Raw genomic sequence first — 6,023 nt, 5'->3', positions numbered from 1 at the left:
GTGTGGAGCTCTGCTGTTCCTCAAAGATTAATGCAAAGTACTATTGTTTTTCTATTCAATTCAACTTGTTCCGCTTCTAAGATATTCATTTGCACTTCAACCTGAATGTGATGAACGTGACAATCATCATCATTCCCTATGAACGCGTGCCTGACAACCACTTCCATTCTACCTTAGATTGAATGAGTATCTCTTAGATCTCTTAATCAGAATCTTCGTGGTGTAAGCTAGATTGATGGCGGTATTCATGAGAATCCGGAAAGTCTAAACCTTGTCTGTGGTATTCCGAGTAGGATTCAGGGATTGAATGACTGTGACGAGCTTCAAACTCGCGAGTGCTGGGCGTAGTGACAGACGCAAAAGGAGGGTGAATCCTATTCCAACATGATCAAGAACCTCAGATGATTAGCCGTGCTGTGACAGAGCATTTGGACCATTTTCACAAGAGGATGGGATGTAACCATTGACAACGGTGATGCCCTTGCATAAAGCCATCCATAGAAAGGAGTAAGACTGATTGGATGAAGACAGCGGGAAAGCAGAGATTCAGAGGAACGAAAGCATCTCTACACGCTTATCTGAAATTCTCACCAATGAATTACATAAGTGTTTCTATCCTTACTTTATTATTTATTTTCGAAAACTCCATAACTATTTTATATCCGCCTGACTGAGATTTACAAGGTGACCATAGCTTGCTTCATACCAACAATCTCCGTGGGATCGACCCTTACTCACGTAAGGTTTATTACTTGGACGACCTAGTGCACTTGCTGGTTAGTTGTATCGAAGTTGTGACAAATTATGAATTGAGATTAGAGCACCAAGTTGTTGGAGCCATTACCAGAGATCACAATTTCGTGCACAAGTTTTTGGCACCATTGCCAGGGATTGTTCGAGTTTGGACAACTGACGGTTCATCACGTTGCTCAGATTAGGTAATTTTCTTCTTATTTTGTTTTCACAAAAATTTTCAAAAATTTTTCAAAAATCTTTCAAAAATTTCTCATCTGTTTTCGAAAATTATTTCAGAATTTTTAAGAATGAATTCTAGAGTTTCATGAAAAATGTTGAAGCCTGGCTGGCTGTAAAGCCATGCCTAATTCTTTTAGGATAGGGGCTTCCAACCATCAGCATAGAGGCAAGTTAATTGGAATATCAGCTGTTGCATGCCTGATGTATATCCTAAAGCTGACTGGCTATTAAGCCATGTCCTACCCTCAGATTGGAGCTTTAGACTAAGAGTACAAGATTCCTGGAATTCATATTAAAAATTTTAGAATCCTTATTTTTCTTTTTCACATTAATTTTCGAAAATTCCAAAAAAAAAATTTAGAAAATCATAAAAATAAAAAAAAATATTTCATGTTTCTTGTTTGAGACTTGAGTCAATTTTAAGTTGGGTGTCAATTGCATGTTTTAAAGTTTGCATAAAATTTTCGAAAAATTCATGCATTCATAGTGTTCTTCATGATCTTCAAGTTGTTCTTGGTAAGTCTTCTTGTTTGATCTTGATGTTTCTTGTTTTGTGTCTTTTCTTGTTTTTCATGTGCATTTTTGCATTCATAGTGTCTGAACATGAAAGATTTCTAAGTTTGGTGTCTTGCATGTTTTCTTTGCATCAAAAATTTTTCAAAAATAAGTTCTTGATGTTCATATTGACATTCAAAGTGTTCTTAGTGTTCATCTTGACATTCATAGCATTCTTGCATGCATTCATTGTTTTAATCCAAAATTTTCATGCATTGCATCTTTTTCATGTTTTTCTCTCTCATCATAAAAATTCAAAAAAAAATCAAAAAAATATCTTTCCTTTTTTCTCTCATAAAATTCGAAAATTTGGATTGACTTTTTCAAAAATTTTTAAAATTTAATTGTTTCTTATGAGTCAAATCAAATTTTCAATTTAAAAATCTTATCTTTTTCAAAATCTTTTTCAAAAATCAAATCTTTTTCATTTTTCTTAGTTATTTTCGAAAATTTTAAAAATATTTTTCAAAAATATTTTTCTTATCTTTATCTCCTAATTTTCGAAAATAACATCATCAATTAATGTTTTGATTAAAAAATTTCAAGTTTGTTACTTACTTGTTAAGAAAGATTCAAACTTTAAGTTCTAGAATCATATCTTGTGATTTCTTGTGAATCAAGTCATTAATTGTGATTTTAAAAATCAAATCTTTTTCAAAACTAATTTCAATCATATCTTTTCAAAAATATCTTTTTTTATCTTATCTTTTTTCAAAATTTTATCTTTTTCAAAAACTTGATTTCAAAATATCTTTTCTAACTTCCTATCTTCTTATCTTTTCAAATTTGTTTCAACTAACTAACTAACTTTTTGTTTGTTTTTTATCTTTTTCAAAACTACCTAACTAACTCTCTCTCTCTAATTTTCGAAAATATCTTCCCCCTTTTTCAAAATTTTTTTTTAATTAACTAATTATTTTAATTTTTGATCTTAATTTTCAAAAAATTACTAACCTTTTTCAAAAACTATTTTCGAAAATCACTAACTCTTTTTCAAAAATAATTTTCGAAAATTCTCCTTCTCTCTCATCTCCTTCTATTTTATTTATTCATCTACTAACATTTCTCCCTCATTCCCCAAAAATCCGAACCCTCTCTCTCTTTGAGTTCAGATTTTCTTCTTCTTTTCTTCTACTCACATAAGGACCTCTATATTGTGGTATAAAGGATCCCTATTATTATTATTATTATTATTTTTTCTATGCCCTCTTCTTTGTCATATGAGTAGGAGCAAGGACAAGAATATTCTTGTTGAAGCAGATCCAGAACCTGAAAGGACTCTGAAGAGGAAACTAAGAGAAGCTAAATTACAACAATCCAGAGATAACCTTTCAAAAATTTTCGAACAGGAAGAGGAGATGGCAGCCGAAAATAATAATAATGCAAGGAGAATGTTTGGTGACTTTACTGCACCAACATCCAATTTACATGGAAGAAGCATCTCCATTCCTGCCATTGGAGCAAACAATTTTGAGCTGAAACCTCAGCTAGTTTCTCTGATGCAGCAGAACTGCAAGTTTCATGGACTTCCATCTGAAGATCCTTTTCAGTTCTTAACTGAATTCTTGCAGATATGTGATATTGTTAAGACTAATGGAGTAGATCCTGAAGTCTACAGGCTCATGCTTTTCCCTTTTGCTGTAAGAGACAGAGCTAGAGTGTGGTTGGATTCTCAACCTAGAGATAGCCTGAACTCTTGGGACAAGCTGGTCACGGCTTTTTTAGCCAAGTTTTTTCCTCCTCAAAAGCTGAGCAAGCTTAGAGTTGATGTGTTCAAACCTTCAGACAGAAAGAAGGTGAATCCCTCTATGAAGCTTGGGAAAGATACAAGCAGCTAACCAAAAAGTGTCCTTCTAACATGCTTTCAGAATGGACCATCCTGGATATATTCTATGATGGTTTATCTGAGCTATCAAAGATGTCATTGGATACTTCTGCAGGTGGATCCATTCACCTAAAGAAAACGCCTGCAGAAGCTCAAGAACTCATTGACATGGTTGCTAATAACCAGTTCATGTACACTTCTGAAAGGAATCCTGTGAATAATGGGATGCCTATGAAGAAGGGAGTTCTTGAAATTGATACTCTGAATGCCATATTGGCTCAGAACAAAATATTGACTCAGCAAGTCAATATGATTTCTCAGAGTCTGAATGGAATGCAAGCTGCATCCAACAGTACCCAAGAAGCATCTTCTGAAGAAGAAGCTTATGATCCTGAAAACCCTGCAATAGCAGAGGTAAATTATATGGGTAAACCTTATGGAAATACATATTATCCATCATGGAGAAATCACCCAAATCTCTTATGGAAGGATCAACAAAAGCCTCAACAAGTCTTTAATAATGGTGGAAGAAATAGGTTTAACAATAGTAAACCTTTTCCATCATCCACTCAGCAACAGACAGAGAACTCTGGACAAAATACCTCTAATTTAGCAAACTTAGTCTCTGATCTGTCCAAGGCCACTGTAAGTTTCATGAATAAAACAAGGTCATCCATTAGAAATTTGGAGGCACAAGTGGGCCAGCTGAGTAAAAGGATCACTGAAATCCCTCCTAGTACTCTCCCAAGCAATACAGAAGAAAATCCAAAAGGAGAGTGCAAGGCCATTGAATTAATCACCATGGCCGAACCTGTGAAGGAAGGAGAGGACGTGAATCCCAAGGAGGAAGACCTCCTGGGACGTCCAGTGATCAATAAGGAGCTTCCCTCTGAGGAATCAAAGGAATCTGAGGCTCACCTAGAGACCATAGAGATTCCATTAAATCTCTTTATGCCATTCATGAGCTCTAATGAGTATTCCTCTTCTGAAGAGAATGAGGATGTTACTGAAGAGCAAGCTGCCAAGTTCCTTGGTGCAATCATGAAGCTGAATGCCAAATTATTTGGCATTGAAACTTGGGAAGATGAACCTCCCTTGTTCACCAATGAACTACGTAATCTGGATCAACTGACATTGCCTCAGAAGAAACAGGATCCTGAAAAGTTCTTAATACCTTGTACCATAGGCACCATGATCTTTAAGGCTCTGTGTGACCTTGGTTCAGGAATAAACCTCATGCCCCTCTCTGTAATAGAGAAACTGGGAATCTTTGGGGTGCAAGCCACTAAAATCTCATTAGAGATGGCAAACAATTCAAGAAAACAGGCTTATGGACAAGTAGAGGACGTGTTAGTAAAGGTTGAAGGCCTTTACATCCCTACTGATTTCATAGTCCTAGATACTGGGAAGGATGAGGATGAATTCATCATCCTTGGAAGATCCTTCCTAGCCACAGCAAGAGCTGTGATTGATGTGGACAGAGGAGAATTGATCCTTCAATTAAATGAGGACAACCTTGTGTTTACAACTCAAGGATCTCTCTCTGCATCCATGGAGAGGAAGCATAAAAAGCTTCTCTCAAAGCAGAGTCAAACAAAGCCCCCACAGTCAAACTCTAAGTTTGGTGTTGGGAGGCCACAACCAAACTCTAAGTTTGGTGTTGGGAGATCTCAACAAAGCTCTGCACATCTGTGAGGCTCCATGAGAGCCCACTGTCAAGCTATTGACATTAAAGAAGCGCTTGTTGGGAGGCAACCCAATGTTTATTTATTTATTTCTCTTGTTCTTTCTTGTTTTATTAGGTTCATGATCATGTGGAGTCACAAAATAAATATAAAAATTGAAAACAAAATCAAAAACAGCAGAAGAAAAATCACACCCTGGAGGAAGACCTTACTGGCGTTTAAACGCCAGTAAGAAGCATGTTTTGGGCGTTCAACGCCAGAACAGAGCATGGTTCTGGCGCTGAACGCAGAAATGGGCAGCATCTGGGCGTTTGAATGCCAGAAATGCACCCTGGAGAAGAGCTGGCGCTGAACGCCCAGAACAAGCATGGTTCTGGCGTTCAACGCCAGAAATAGGCTACAAATGGGCGTTCAACGCCCAGAACAAGCACCAATCTGGCGCTGAACGCCCAGAGTTGTGTACAAAGGCATTTTACATGCCTAATTTGGTGCAAGGTTGTAAATCCTTGAACATCTCAGGATCTGTGGACCCCACAGAATCCCCACCTACCTCCACTCACTTCTTCTCACCCCTCTTTCACACAATCCTATAAACACTCTTTCCCAAAACTCTTCACCAATCACCTCATAAACTCCACATACCTTCAAAATTCAAAATCAAGTTCCCACCCAATCCCACCCATATGGCCGAATACACACATCCCTCCATCTCCTCCATATCTTATTCTTCTTCTTCTTCTATTCTTTCTTCTTTTTCTCGAGGGCGAGCAACATCCTAAGTTTGGTGTTGTAAAAGCATAGCTTTTTTGTTTTTCTATAACCATTAATGGCACCTAAGGCTAGAGAAACCTCAAGAAAGAGGAAAGGAAAGACAATTGCTTCCACCTCTGAGCCATGGGAGATGGAAAGATTCATCTCACAAGCCCATCACTAAGAAAAGGATGGAGCAAACAAGAGAGCCCATTCATGGAGCTCAAGAGGCG

Source organism: Arachis hypogaea, chromosome 11, assembly GCF_003086295.3.
Source record: "Arachis hypogaea cultivar Tifrunner chromosome 11, arahy.Tifrunner.gnm2.J5K5, whole genome shotgun sequence".
NCBI classification, from domain to species: domain Eukaryota; kingdom Viridiplantae; phylum Streptophyta; class Magnoliopsida; order Fabales; family Fabaceae; genus Arachis; species Arachis hypogaea.
This window is presented reverse-complemented; position numbering follows the sequence as displayed.